Here is a 14,274-nt window from a genome sequence, read left to right on the forward strand (position 1 = left end):
CATACCCTACAATTTATCCATTTAAACTGTTCAATGGTCTTCAATGTATTTGTAGATTAAATTCAGCTAGCACTGCAGTCAAGAATGCAGAACATTCACACCTCAGAAAGTAACCCTGTATTCTTTAGCCATCACCCTCCTGTCCTCCACACCCACATCACCCTAGACCAAAGCAGTTACTAAGTTACTTTCCATCTCTTTGGTTTTGCCTGTTGTAGACGGTTCATATATATGGAGTCATATAATGTGTGGCCTCTTGTGACTGACTTCTTTTACTTAGCACTGCAATTTCAAGGTTCATCATGTTGCTGCAGATGTCAGTGCTTTATTTCCATTTTATGGATAGATCACATTTTGTTCATCCATTTGTTAGTTGATGGACAAGCGGGATATTTCTACCTTTTGGCTACTGTAAGTTCTTATCAGATATATGATTTGCAAATATTTTCTCACATTCTGTGAGCTGTCTTTCAGTAGCATCCTTTGAAGCATGAAATATTTTAATTTTGACAAAGTCTGATGTAACTATCTTTTCCTTTATTGCTCTTGTTTCTGGTGTCATATCTAATAATTCACTGCCATAATTGGATTTCATGGAGATTTACCTCTATGTTTTCTTCTGGAATTTCAGCTCCTACATTTAGATGTTTGATACTTTTTAAAAAAATATATTTTATTCATTTACGAGAGAGAGAGAGAGAGCCCAAGTGAGAGCATGAGCAGGGGCAGAGGAGGAGGGAGAAACAGACTCCTGCTGAACAAGGAGCCTGATATGGGGCTCAATCCCAGGACCCTGGGGTCATGACCTGAGCCAAAGGCAGACACTTAACCCACTGAGCCACCCAGGCATCCCAATTTGACCCATTTTAAGTTAACTTTTGAATACGGTGTGAGGTAGGGGACCAATTTCAGTCTTTTGCATGTGACTCTCCAGTCGTCTCAGCACCATTTGTTGAAAGGCTATTCTTTCCCCCATTGGGTGATCTTGTCAAAAGCCAGTTTACGTTAGACACGTGGATTTAGTTCTGAATTCTCAATTCTATTCCCTTAATCTGTATACTTATCCATATGCCAGTTACCACACTGTGACGATTATTGTTGCTTTGTAGTAATTCTGGAATCAGGAAGTAGTACATTCTGAAATCCTACTTTGTTCTTCTTTTTAAAATTAGTTTTTAGCTATTTTGTATTCTGAGTCCCTTGAATTGAATACGAATTTTATAGTCAGCTTGTCATTTCGTACAAAGAAGTCAGCTGGAATTTGGATAGGGATTGTGTTGAACTCAGATCAGTTTGGGGAGCATTGCCATCTTAACAGAATTATGTATTTTGGTCTGTAAACATGGGATGTTTTCCATTTATTTAGAGTTGCTTTAATTCCTTTTGACAATGCTTTGTAGTTTTCTGAATACAAGTTTTGCATTTATTTGGTTAAATTTATTCCAAAGTATTTCATTCTTTTTGATGCTGTCATGAGTGGAGTTGTTTTCTTAATTTCATTTTTGGGTTATTTATTGCAACTATAGACATGCAATTGATTTTTGTATATTGATCTCTCATCCTGTAACCTTACTGAATTCATTTTTAAGTTCTAATAGTATTTTAAGTAAGTTCCTTAGAATTTTCTCTGTATAAGATTATGTCAGCTGCAAAAAGAGATAGCTTTACCTCTTCCTTTCTAATACGGATTTTTAAAATTTCTTTGTTAATTGCCTTGGCTAGAACCTCCAATACAAAGTTGAATAGAAATGGTAAGAACAGACATTCTTATCTTGGTCATGATCTTATGGGGGAAGGCATCCAGGATTTCACCAGTAAATGTAATTTTAGCTGCAGATTTTTCCCAGATACCTTTGTCATTTTGAAGAAGCTCCCACCTATTCCTAGGTTGTTGCATATTTTCATCATGAAGGATGTGGAATTTTGTCATTTGCTTTTTCTGCATATAGTCAGGTGATCCCCTGGTTTCCATTGATGTGAATTGCATTAATTGATTTTTGGATGTTAAAGCAACTTTGCATCCTTGGGGTAAATCCCACTTGGTCATGCTGTAACATTTTTGAATAATTGCTGGATTGGGCTTGCTGGTATTTTGTTGTGGACTTTGCATGTATATTCATAAGAGATATTGATCTCTTGTGCTGTCTTTTTCTGGTTTTGGCGTCAGGATGATGTTGGCTTAAAGGAATGATTTGGGAAGCGCTTCCTCCTCTTCTATGTTGAAGAAGAGTTTGTGAAGAATTGGTATTGATTTTTTTTTAACGTTTGGCCCCTAATTCTTTCTTAGGTGAGTTCAAATTTGTTGTTGAGCTTCTCTAGAGATTTTTTTCATTTCAGGTATTATACTTTTGAACTCCAGAATTTCTACTTGGTTCTTTTGTTTGTTTCCAATTTTGTCTATCTCTTTTATGATATTCTTTGTTTGGTGAGACATAGTTATTGTACTTTCATTCTTTAAAAATAGTTTTAAAAGTTCTCTGAACATTTTTATACTAACAGATGTAAACTGTCTCTTAAATCCAACCTTGGGTCACCATAGGGACATTTTCTGCTGGCTGCTTTTTTGCCCCGTGTATGGACTACATTTTCCTCTTTCATTGCATGTGTCATAATATTTGTTGAAAACTGGACATTTTAAAGAACATATTGTAACAATTCTGTCATCAGCCCCTCTGCCTCTGGGGACTGGTGATGTTGCTGGGTTTTTTTGTTGTTTGCTCGCTTTTGTTTTTCCTTCTGCTGCTCTCCTGGTTTGGTGGTTCTCCTGGACTAATGCTACATTCTTTCTAGTGCAAGCCACTGAGTTCTCTGCTTGCTTTTTCTTTAAGTTCTTGTTTATATTTTCAAGCCTGGCTTCCTAGGGTTCCTCCCTGTGTGAGTACAATTTAGCGCTCAGGCAGTGATCGATGGGAAGAGTTCCTTAACTGCTTTAAGAATTTGTTTCCTGTCCTTTGTCAAGATTATCTGTGAGCGAAGGTACATCTTCAAACCTCAGGTGGTTTAGAAATTGTCCCTGTTTTCACTTCCTGTTTGTGCAGGACCTGTGAGTCAGCCAGAGGTCGGTATGTGGCCCTGCATAGACACAGGACCACTAAGGCTCTCAGGAATATGCCAGACCTCTTCCAAGTTTTCTTTGGCTTCCTGGTTATCCAGGTCTTGCTTTTCAATTTTTTTGGCCAGGCTCATTTGCCCCGACACAAATCACAGCCTCAGGCAACTGCAATGTGACCAGCAGATTCCTATATTTTTTCAGTAATGCTCCGGGCACCAGGCTTTATTTGCAGAGCCTCGGTCTCAGTCACATCACAGAGCAACAACACCCCCGGGTGATGGAGATTTCCCTGCGGATCCGAGTTGTAGGTCAACCTGCTTACCGTTCTCTGGTTCCGAGCTTCTAACAGAACCGCAGCACCGAAGTGGGAGAGGATGGCATGTGGGATCAGCCCCCAGTCTGAAATGCCACAGGCCCACCGTTGTCACCAAGCTTCAGCTGTCTTTCTTGAATAGGTGGTTTTCAGTCATTCTCTGCCTATAGTTCATTTCCAGAGCTCCAACACGGTTGGACTTCACTGTTTTGCAGGAATGTTTGTGGCTTTGGGGGGACGGTGGGTTCACTGAGTTCCTAGCTCAGCCAGTCTTAGTATGATGCTTTTGAGTTGCATCATGTCTGTTCCAGGGATCGGCAGGCGGCTTCAGTTTGGGGGTAGTGGTCCGTCTTAAGGATGTTGTTCGGTTTCCCTGTGCATTCACTGGGTGGATGGTATTTATGTCATTTCTGATCTTTGGGAATCGTGAAGAAAGCCACCACGGACTCTCACATACAGGTCTTGGTGTGGCCATACATTTTCATTTCCTCTGCATTCATACCTGAGAGCGAGACCACTGGGTTATGTGGCAAGTGTGTGTTTAAAGCTGTAGGAAGCTGTCAAACTTTTTTACAAAGTGGTTGTAACAATTTGCATTCCAGCCAGCAAAAATGAGGGTTCCAGTTGCTTCACATCCTCTCCGCCACCATGATATTACAGTGTTTTTTTTTTCCCTTAAAAAATGGTAGCAATTCTAATAAGCATACTGTGGCATCAGACTGTGGTTTTAAATTACATTTCCCTGATGTTCAGTGATGCTGAATATCTTTATCTGTGCTTATTTTCCTTCCGTGAAGTGTATCTGCTCAAATCCTTTGCGCGTCTCAAAAAACTTTTTGAGGTTTTAGAGTCTTTATATATTTGGGATAGAAAAATTTTATCAGGACCTTATCAAATATTTTCTTCTATTTGTGGCTTGTTTTATTAATATTAATAAAGCAGCCTTTTGAATGTTAGAATTGTTAACTTTGATGCAATCAATTAATTTTATTCTTTTGTGAGTCGTGATTTTGGTGTCATACGTAAGAAAGCTTTGATGAACTCAAGGAAGGACACGGAGATTTTCTTCTAGAATTTTTATAGTTTTAAATGTTATATTTAGTCTCTAGTCCATTCTGAGCTAATTTTTGTGTAAGGCATGAGGTATGAGGCCAGTTTCATATTTGCATTTGGATGCTTAATGATCCCATCACCATTTGTTGAAAAGACAATTTTTTAGCCATTGCAATGCTTTTCAACCACATCCAAATTGGCCCCATGTGTGGGAGTCTCTATTCTATTTCTGAAATCTCTATGCTTTCCCATTGATCTATATGTCTGTGCTTTCACCAGAGCCATGCTGTCTTGATGACCATAGCTTTATAATAGATCTTGGGATTGGGTAGTGTAAGTCCTCCAACTTAGTCCTTCCTTTTCAAAATTATCTTGGCTCTTCTAGTTTCTTCGCCTTCCATATGAATTTTAGAATAAGCTTGTGAATATCTGTCAAGCATACTTCTGGGATCTATAGATCAACTTGGAGAGATTTGAAGGCTCAGCAATAATTGATCTTCTAACTAACGGGCATCGTCTCACATATGTAGATCTTTGTTTCATCGGTACTCTGGAGATTTTGTGTACAGATCTTGCACATATTTTATTAGATTAACCTCTGAGTATTTTACTTTGGGTGCTATTGTTAATTGCCATTTTACAGTTTTCTCAATTTTCACATGCTACAGAAAAACGACTGATTTTTGTATATGGACTTCTTAACCTGTAAGCTTGGTAGATTCACTTAGTTCTAGGAGCTTGGCTGCAGATTTTTTGGGATTCTCTGCGTAGGTAAGATGTTGTCTGCAAATATATACTTTCATATTTCTGCTTGATCTGTGTGCCTTCTATATCTTTTGTTTGCCCTGGCTGGGGCCTCCAGCGCATGCTGGGTGGAAATGATGAGGTTGGCTATCCTTGCTTTGCCCTCAATTTCAGAGGAAAAGCATTCAGTCTTCTTCACAGTTCTGTGTGATATTAGCTGTGGACAACTAATCTGCTGTTGTGCCCATCCAGTGAACATGTCAGGTTAGTTGCTTGTATTTCTTAGTTCTAGAATTTTCATTTAATTTTGTTGGGAATAGTTCTCTTTTCTCCACTGAGATTCTGTATTTGTTTCCTCATAATAATGTACATGGTTTTCTTTAAATTTATGATCATGTTTCTAATCAATTTTTAAATTTTTTGTTTAATTCCATCATCTCTGCTATAGTTTGGGATCTATTTTTCTGACACTTTCAAGAGTAACGTTTGTCTGTCTGTCTTTCTTCCTTCCCTCTTTCCTTCTTTCCTTTCTTCCTAAGGTCCTGGATGTTATGATGCTATTTTGCTAAACAGCTGGTTTTGTCTTTTGCACTTAGAATGTTGAGTTTTGTTCCAGTGGGGAGTTAATTTTCACGTGGATAAGCTTTTCCTTTTGGAGATATTTATAAACTATGTGGCCTCTCCTCTCAGACTGATTTAGTTCTACTTTAAAGTGTGGCCTTCCCAGTCCCTCCACTCTGGCCAGTTGGAAAGCAACCGTTTGTGAGCTCTGGAACTTGTCCGGCCCACAGCTATCCAGAATTGTTCCTCGCCTAGCCTCGTGGAGTCTCGCCTGGCACATATACACAGCATGTTATTCAAAAAAACTCAGAGATTTCTGCAGCAACTCTTCTACCGGATTCAATCCCTTCTCATTTCAACCTGACTCTACAAACCCCAGCTCCCTTTGGGAGCCCTGAACTGCAATCCTGCCCTGCTCATCCCCCCCAGACCACTGTGTTCATATAGGTGTCCTCCTCCTACTGTGGACCTGACCTCATGGTGGTTCTAAGCAGGGGCGCCTTGGAGGTTCAGTCGGTTAAGCGTCCGACTCTTGATTTCAGCTCAGGTCTTGATCTCAGGATTGTGAGATCGGGCCCCATGTTGGGCTCCGTGCTGGGAGTAGAGCCTACTTGAAACACAGACAACGAAAATAGTGGTTCTAGGCAGAAAGCTGCTTAATCTCATTGTTTCTTCCTTCCAGGCAGCACCGACCTGCCCTGCTGGTTTGACCAATGCCAGAAAGCCATTGTATCAGTTTCCTGTGGCTGCTGTAACAAATTGCCACCAATTTGGTGGCTTAAAACAGACATTTATCCTCTGATGGTCCTGGAAGCCAGAAGTCCTCCATAGCTTCACTGGTCCAAAACCAGGTGTTTGCAGGTTGGAGACTCTTAGGGGAGAATCTTCTCTTACCTCTTCTGGCTTCCGTATTCCTGGGCTCATTCCTTCCTCTGACTGCAAACACTGCTGCATCTTATTTATTTCAGTGACCACACCACCACCTTCTTCCATAATCAGGTCTCTCCCCCGTGAGGACACCTGATAATTACAGGTAGGGGCAACCTGGGTGGCCCAGGGTCATTCTTTCCTCTCAAGATCCTCAGGTCCATCAGATTTACAGTCTCAGGAACAAACCGTGAGCTAAACCAAACATCTCACTCTGGAGCTTTAAGCCAGTGGGAGGAAGAAAGGGAGAGAACAAAAGAAGGGGAGGAGGGAAAAGAGGGGGGGACCTCAGGCAAGGAAGCCAGACTCTTCACCTGTCCCTCATCTGGTCCTGCTGGGGATGCTAGGGAGAGGATGTGGACAGAAGGGAGGTCAGACCTGGAGGCAGAGCACCAAGGCCAGGCCTCTCTGTGAACTCTCCAGAAAGCTTTGAGGGACAGAGAGGGGGCTCTGCAGGTCTCCAATCCAAGTAGTGAGCTTCCCTTCCTCTCTCCCTCCTTCCTTCTTTCCTTCCTTCCTTCCTTCCTTCCTCCCTCCCTCCCTCCCTTCCTTCCTTCCTTCCTTCCTTCCTTCCTTCCTTCCTTCCTTCCCTCTTTCTCCCTTTCTTTCTTCTACAAGGAGATGATATGGATATTTAATCGAGGAATCTGACTTTAAAGCCTGGGGCATCAACAGTGTCCCTCTCTTTCCCCAGCAATGTCCCACCTCAATCTCTGCTTCCCCCGAAGACTGACCACAGCACCTTCACTGGGGGCTGAGTCAGCCTCTCCTAGAGGGCAGGAGATTCATGTCCCGAGGGCCCTGGGCTCTGATACTGCCATCAAAGGAAGACCTGTAGACATTGGAAGATGACCCATACTCCCTGCGGGGACAGGACTTGCCCAGGGTGCCCAGGGAGGCCACTCCTGACAATCCGGGCCCCAAAGGCTTCCCAATCTTCCCGGAAGGAAATGGGCTGCTGCCGCCCCACGGGGAGACAACAGGCTGTGTCGGACGGCAGTAGGGACCCAGAAGGACGGCGCCCTCATGGCAACTTGGCACTCACTGTTTTCCATGTAATACCATGGGGAGGTGGGGGCTGGACAGGCCACCTCCTTGCAGTCCTCCACAAGGGATTCTGACGGTGGGAGGCCAGACTCAGGTTGGAGGGGAGAGTGAGTCATGAGAAGGGAGTTGGTGGCAGCGCCAGGGCTCGGCTGTGGAGCAGGGTCCTACCTGGACCAGGCCCTGGGCCCTCCACCCGGAGTGGAGCTGCAGGATTTAAGGCTTTGGCCCGACTGCCAGGGAGGTGGACTTTCAAAGAAACAGCAAATAAATTACCACTGGGTTGTAGCCCCAGCACGAATAGGTTACCACGCTGGCAAGGATGCAGATGCGAGCACGTCTGGCATCCTTGCCAGCCCCAAAGAAAAGAACCTTTTTTTGGGTAAGCCATTCGGAAAATGGCAATGCGTCCGCGTGCTCTCCCTCTCGGCGAGCTCCCGGGCACACACTCGTGTGTCTCAAAACGCGGTGGCGCAGCCGGTTCTGGTAGCTCGGTGCCAGGGTTGGGGCGCGGGGCCAAGTCCTCCCGGCCTCAAGTGACCCCGGTGTCCAGCGCTCCTTGTCCAACATCTTGCCGATGGAAGGAAAGTGTAGCAGATCTGGGGGTGGCCTCCAAAGCCGGGAGGCGAGGGAGTTCAGAATGGCCTGGGCATCCCCCTGGGGCCTGGGCCGAGGAGCTCCTAGGCACTGTCTGCAGCCCCTGGAGATGGCCAAAGCCTCACTGCTGGGGCCGGACTCCCAGAGAGGCCAGCTGCCAGCCTTGGGTGCTTCTCACAGTCACACCAGGAGACTGGGGGCAGGTGTCCTGGGTGTGCGGAGGCCTCGGAGACCTGGGCCAGCAGCAGAACCCTCTCCGTCCTCTGCACAACATAGGGTAAGCAGTGATGGGGAGCTTAGTTGTCTCCTCATGGCCCATCTCTCGGAGAGACACAAATACTGGAAGCTTCTTCCTTAGATCCATAGATGAAGACAGTTTGTCTCTGACATGTCACACAGGAAAATCACCGGCTTTTTTTTTTTTTTTAAGCTGGAAGAGATCTTGCATATCATCTGGTTAATCCTCCTCAATTCAAAGATGGAGAAATGGAGGACCAGAGAGGGGCAGTGACTTACCTTTGGTCACACTGCAAGGCGGGTCCCAGGCCAGGTTAAGAGCCCCACATGCACCCTCACCCACCGCCCTCACTCTGCCCCCCGAAGCCAAGCTGGAATCAGCCCATCCCGTTGGCAAAAGGAAGCCTCGCCCCCAGCTTGCCTCCGCTGGCCTGAACAGGCCTCTCCTCCGCTTCCAACTCACACTCAGCTTCTGGCCGGCTCACCACCTGGCCGTGCTCACACGGGCCCCTCCAGAAGAGCCTGCGCAGCCTTTTGACACAGCCTGGCCTCCGATCCTGGAACCACCTCCCTGGGCTCCCAGCCCCTCCGGTGGTCCTTGCCAGGTGTGCACGGCACCTGTCCAGGCACCCACGGCCCTGCTCCCCGCACCCCCAGGTCCTCTCCCGCTCACGTGGACCTGGGTTGGAGCAGCTCTGCACAGCCTCGTGTGTACTTCCTGTCACACGTGTGCCAGGCCACCTGCTACACTCAGGAAGAGGCCTTCTCCTCCTGCCCCTTCCGAGGAGGGAGCACGAGGGATGTCTTGGGACAAACCCAGAGCTGAACATAATGGGGTGGGGGGACCATCCTGCTTTGCTCTGCACGAGAGCATGTGTCTGAGCTGATGTTAGGGTGAGCAGACTATCCCATCCCCGTTAGAGCCGATGAAGGGGTTCCAAGAAGCTTTCCCTCGTATTCCATGGAAAAGTGAGATGAAGTTGAATCAAGAATGACCAGTCCACACAGCTGGTGGCAAATAAGAAGCACCCTTGGGTGTCTTTACCTTGATCCCTGCATGGATGGTGAAACAGGGGAGCAGAAAGGCCTGGGGGCTCCCATTGAGGACGGCCCGGCCGATGGTTGGGTTGGTGGAGGTCCACAGTCCGTGGGCCAGCTCCGTCTCCAGGGCTTTGAGGACGTGGGAGGGCGGGGCAGGGGTCTCAGGGGTCCTGCCTTCTGTCCCTCATCCTCAGACAGCCTTCTCAAGCCAGCAAGACTCCGACAATTCGATTTAATTTAATGAATACATTATTTTAATGAGGAAGTCCTTTTAAAAAAATAACTGAAAAGTCTTTTAGAATTGAAGCATAATTTACGTGCAGTGAAACGATCTCAGGTGAACAGCTTGAGCGCTTTTGAAAATGCTTACACCCAGGTAACTGACTCACAGATCGGAACAGAACACTGCCGTCCCCCCAGAAAGTCCCCTCATTCGCGTGCAGCCCCAACCCCACTCCCGTCCAGGGCAATCACCGTTCTGATTTCTATCGCCGCAGGTTGGCTGCACCCGTCCTAGAGCATCACGGGAATCCACCCGTTCATGTCTTTGCTTCTGACCTCTCTTATTTGGCTACCCGCTTTGAGGTTCATTCACACTGTTTCTGTGCAAGTTTTCCTAGGATGCTTAATAGTATTTCACGTTTGCATAAATCACGATTTTCCTGGTAGGAGGCACTTGGGCGGTTTATAGTTTGGGACTATTATGAGCACATACGCAGCTATGAACGTTCACATGAAAACCGTCTCGTGGGTACAGGTTTGTACATCTCTTGGCTGAAGGCCCCAGACTGGAGCTGCTGGCTCATAGGGAAGCTGTACGGTTAACTGTGTAAGAGACCGCTGACCGATTTTCCAGTGTTTTTGCCCTGTTCCTCTCTGTTTTTTTTTTTAATTATTATTTTTTGTATATTTTTTATTGGGGTTTGATTTGCCAACATATAGCATAACACCCAGTGCTTACCCCGTCAGGTGCCCCCTCAGCCACCCCATCCCCTCACCCACCTCCCCTTCCACTACCCCTTGTTCGTTTCCCAGAGTTAGGAGCCTGCTCCTCTGCTACGGTGATGTACGAGACTTCTGGATGCTCCAGATCCTTGCAGACGCTTGACACTATCCGTCTTAGTCTCGTCGCTGGTCATCATTCTGTAGGGTGGGCAGTGGTATCTCATTGTGGTTTTAATTTGTATTTCCCCGATCGCTGGCCTAATGCACCTTTGCATCTGTTCACATGCTCATTGTCCATTTGCAAACTTTCTCTAGTGAAGTGTCTGTTCGACCCTCGTGCTCCTTGGATTTTTTTTTCTTTTTATTATTGAATCGTAAAATAATATGAAAGTTGCTAATATATTCTGGATACATATCCTTTTCCAGACATAGGTACTGCAAGTATTTCCTCCCCATGTGTGGTACTCCTTTCCCTTTTTTTTTTTTTTTTTTTAAAAAAAGATGTTTTAAAATTTCTTTGACAGAGAGAGAGAGAGAGTGTGTGTGTGCACAAACAGGGGGAGTGAGAGAGGGAGAAACAGGCTCCCCGCTAAGCAGGGAGCCCTACGTGGGGCTCAGTCCCAGGACCCCGGGATCATGACCTGAGCCAAAGGCAGATGCTTAACTGACTGAGCCACCCAGGCACCCCATTACTTTCATTTTTAAATTTTTTTGGTAACTTTTTGATTTTGATATACATTTGTGAGAATAGTCTAAGGGACTCCCTTATCCCTTCACTCAGATTCATCAGTTGTAACGTTTTTATCACATTTGCTTGATTATTCTTGCATTTCTCCTTTCTCTCTCATGTACGCAAGCAACACATATGTGTGTTGATCTATAAACACACAATTATATGTATATACACATGTGTAAAAAATATCTATATAAACATATATAACATATACACATATAAGGATGTGTGTGTGTGTGTGTGTGTGTGTAATTTCCCCCCCGAACCATTTGCAGAAAAGTTGGGGACATCACGACTGGCTTATACACAGTGTGTGCATCCCGAGAAAGAGATTATTTTTCATACCCACAAAAGAAAGACCAAAATCAGAACATTCAACACTGATACAATGTCTTCATCCCAACCACAGCCCATATTCACCTTTCATTTATTGTTACAGAGTGTCCAGGGCAGCCTTGGTGTTGAAAGTCCAGGATCCAAGGCCGGCTGGCGCCGAGCGCTCCATGGTGTCCTTCCACCTGGACCCGTTTCTCAGCCTGTCTTTGTCATTTGCATCATTGAATTTTGAAGAGTGCAGGCCAGTTCTTTCATGCTTGGATTATGCACTCCTAAGGGGAGGGTACTGGTGAGGGGACACATCCTTGTCATGCACCAGGTCAGGCGAGAGGTGCCGGTTAGAGGCTGACGATGTTCACTTTGACAGCTGTGTTGACTTGGTGTTTGCCGAGTTCTCTACTGTGAAGTTATGGTTTCCTCTTATAATTCATAAGTAATATGACTCCACCAGTCAGCGTGGGCTGCCGTCACAGGATATCCCTGATTGGGTGGCTTCAGCAACAAAAATGGTATTTCCTTATCGTTGCAGGGCCTAGTGGTTCAAGATCAAGGGATGGGCAGGTTGGTCTCTCCAGAAGCCTCTCTCCTGGCTTGATCTCATTCCTCCATGTGGGCATCCCCGGTTGTGTCTCTTCCTCTTCCTGTAAGGGGACTAGTCCTATTGGATTGGCGTCTGGCCCACATGACCTCATGGCATCTTGGGAACCTCTCTCACCGTACAGTCACTTTCTAAGATAACAGGGGATAGGGCCCCAACATGGGAGTTTTAGAAGGACACAATCTAGTGAGTAACAAGGATGCTTTGGTTTTTGTCTTTTTAAGTAAGCTCCACACCCAGTGTGGAGCCCTACATGGGGCTTGAACTCATGACCCTAAGGTGAAGACCTGGACTGAGATCAAGAGCTGATGCTTCACCAACTGAGCCACCCAGGAGCTCCATGGACACTTGGAAACTAAGTATCCTATTCCTCACCGACCTTTCAGCCAGTAGTTTTAGCAAGCACTGAGGACTTTCTGGCTTCATTTTTCTTTCCGTCTGTTTTATTAGTTGACATTCTTCTGAAGGTTCAGCTTGCCTTTCCCCATGTTTATTTATGTACATGTTCATTTTAGTATAGCTATGATGGGTTTTATTATGTTTAATGGGTTATAGCCCATTACTATTGTTATTTATTTTTGTGCTCCAGTTGTTCTAAATTTGGCCAGTAAGAGCTCCTTTAAGCTGGTTTCTGTCTTTTTGACATATGCCTATGTGCTTTTTTTTTTTTTTTTAATTATTGCTCTATTTTTAAGAGCACTTTTAGGTTCATAGCAAAACTGAGTACAGAGATTTCCCACCACTTCCCATCCTTCCCATGCACAACCTCCCCCACTATTGTCACCCTGTGTCCCATGCCATGATGTTTTGAGGGCTTCCTAGAGTACGTATGCTTTTTTTCATCCCCTAGCACCTTCAGACTTTTAAAAATTATGTCCAAATCTTACAGTGTTTCTGTAAGGGGTATGTATGTGTGTGTTATGTGTGTGGGGTCTTTTAGTAGGTTATTACTTCACCATGATTGAAAGTAGAAATCCTACATCTTTCTTTTATTGTCTCAGCTGATAATCCTTGCCTTTCACTTGGAGGGTTTGATCCATTTGCAGTTAGTGAAGTCATTGATGTGATTAGGTTCAAGTCTACGGTCTTGCTACTTGTTTGCTGCCTTCTCCTCCTTAATTTATTGCTTTGTTTCTTCCCCCCTGCCTTCTTTTGGATTAATTGATTACTTTTTGTATTCCATTTAATTCCCTTTAATGAGTTTTCAGTTCTACCTCTTTGTATTTTTTTTTTTGCTTGCTTCTCTAGGATCGCAATATGTGTTCTTAACCCATCACATTCCAGTTTGAATGACTGTTCTATCATTTCACATATAACATAAGATGCCTACAGCAGTATTATTTTACTTATTTCCTGCAATCTTTTGGATTGTTGTCATACATTTTACTTCTATATAAGTTATAAGCCCTCTTGTCTATCTATTAAATAATTAATTGTCTTTTAAGGGGTTAGAAAATGCCATTTTATATTTACTCACATAGTAACCATTTCCAATGCTCCACATTCCTCTCTGAATATCAGAATTTCCATGTTATCATTTGCCCTCTGCATAGAGAACTGTATGTTTTAGTATTTCTTAAAATGTAAGTCTGTTGGCCAGGAACTCTCTTGGATTTCATATGTCCAAGAATGTTGCTATTTTTTCTTATTTTTCCAAAGGCATTTCTGCTGGATACACAACTCTAGAATGGATTTCTTTTCTTTTACCATTTGGAGGATGTTACCCTGCCGTCTCTGATATCAATTTTTCTGATGAAAAGCCACTTAATATTATCATGTTCTCTGGTATGTAATGTGCTTTTTTTCTCTGACAATATTTAAGATTTTTCTTTTGATCTTTTGTTTTTACAAGTTTTACTATAGAATACCTATGTGTTTTTTTTTAAATATTTACTGTCCTTGGGCCCACTGAGATTCTTAATCTGTGGGTTAAGACTTTCCATGAAATTTTGATTTTTTTCACTCTGCTTATTTTAAATATTTTTTCTTCTCTTTCATTCTTCTTTCTTCTTCTCCTAGGAGTCCAATCACAGATATTAGATGGTGTCCCTCAGGCCATTGAGATTCTTCAATGTTTCAAAATCTTTTTCCTT

Source organism: Vulpes vulpes, chromosome 6 (genome assembly GCF_048418805.1).
Source record: "Vulpes vulpes isolate BD-2025 chromosome 6, VulVul3, whole genome shotgun sequence".
Lineage (NCBI taxonomy): Eukaryota > Metazoa > Chordata > Mammalia > Carnivora > Canidae > Vulpes > Vulpes vulpes.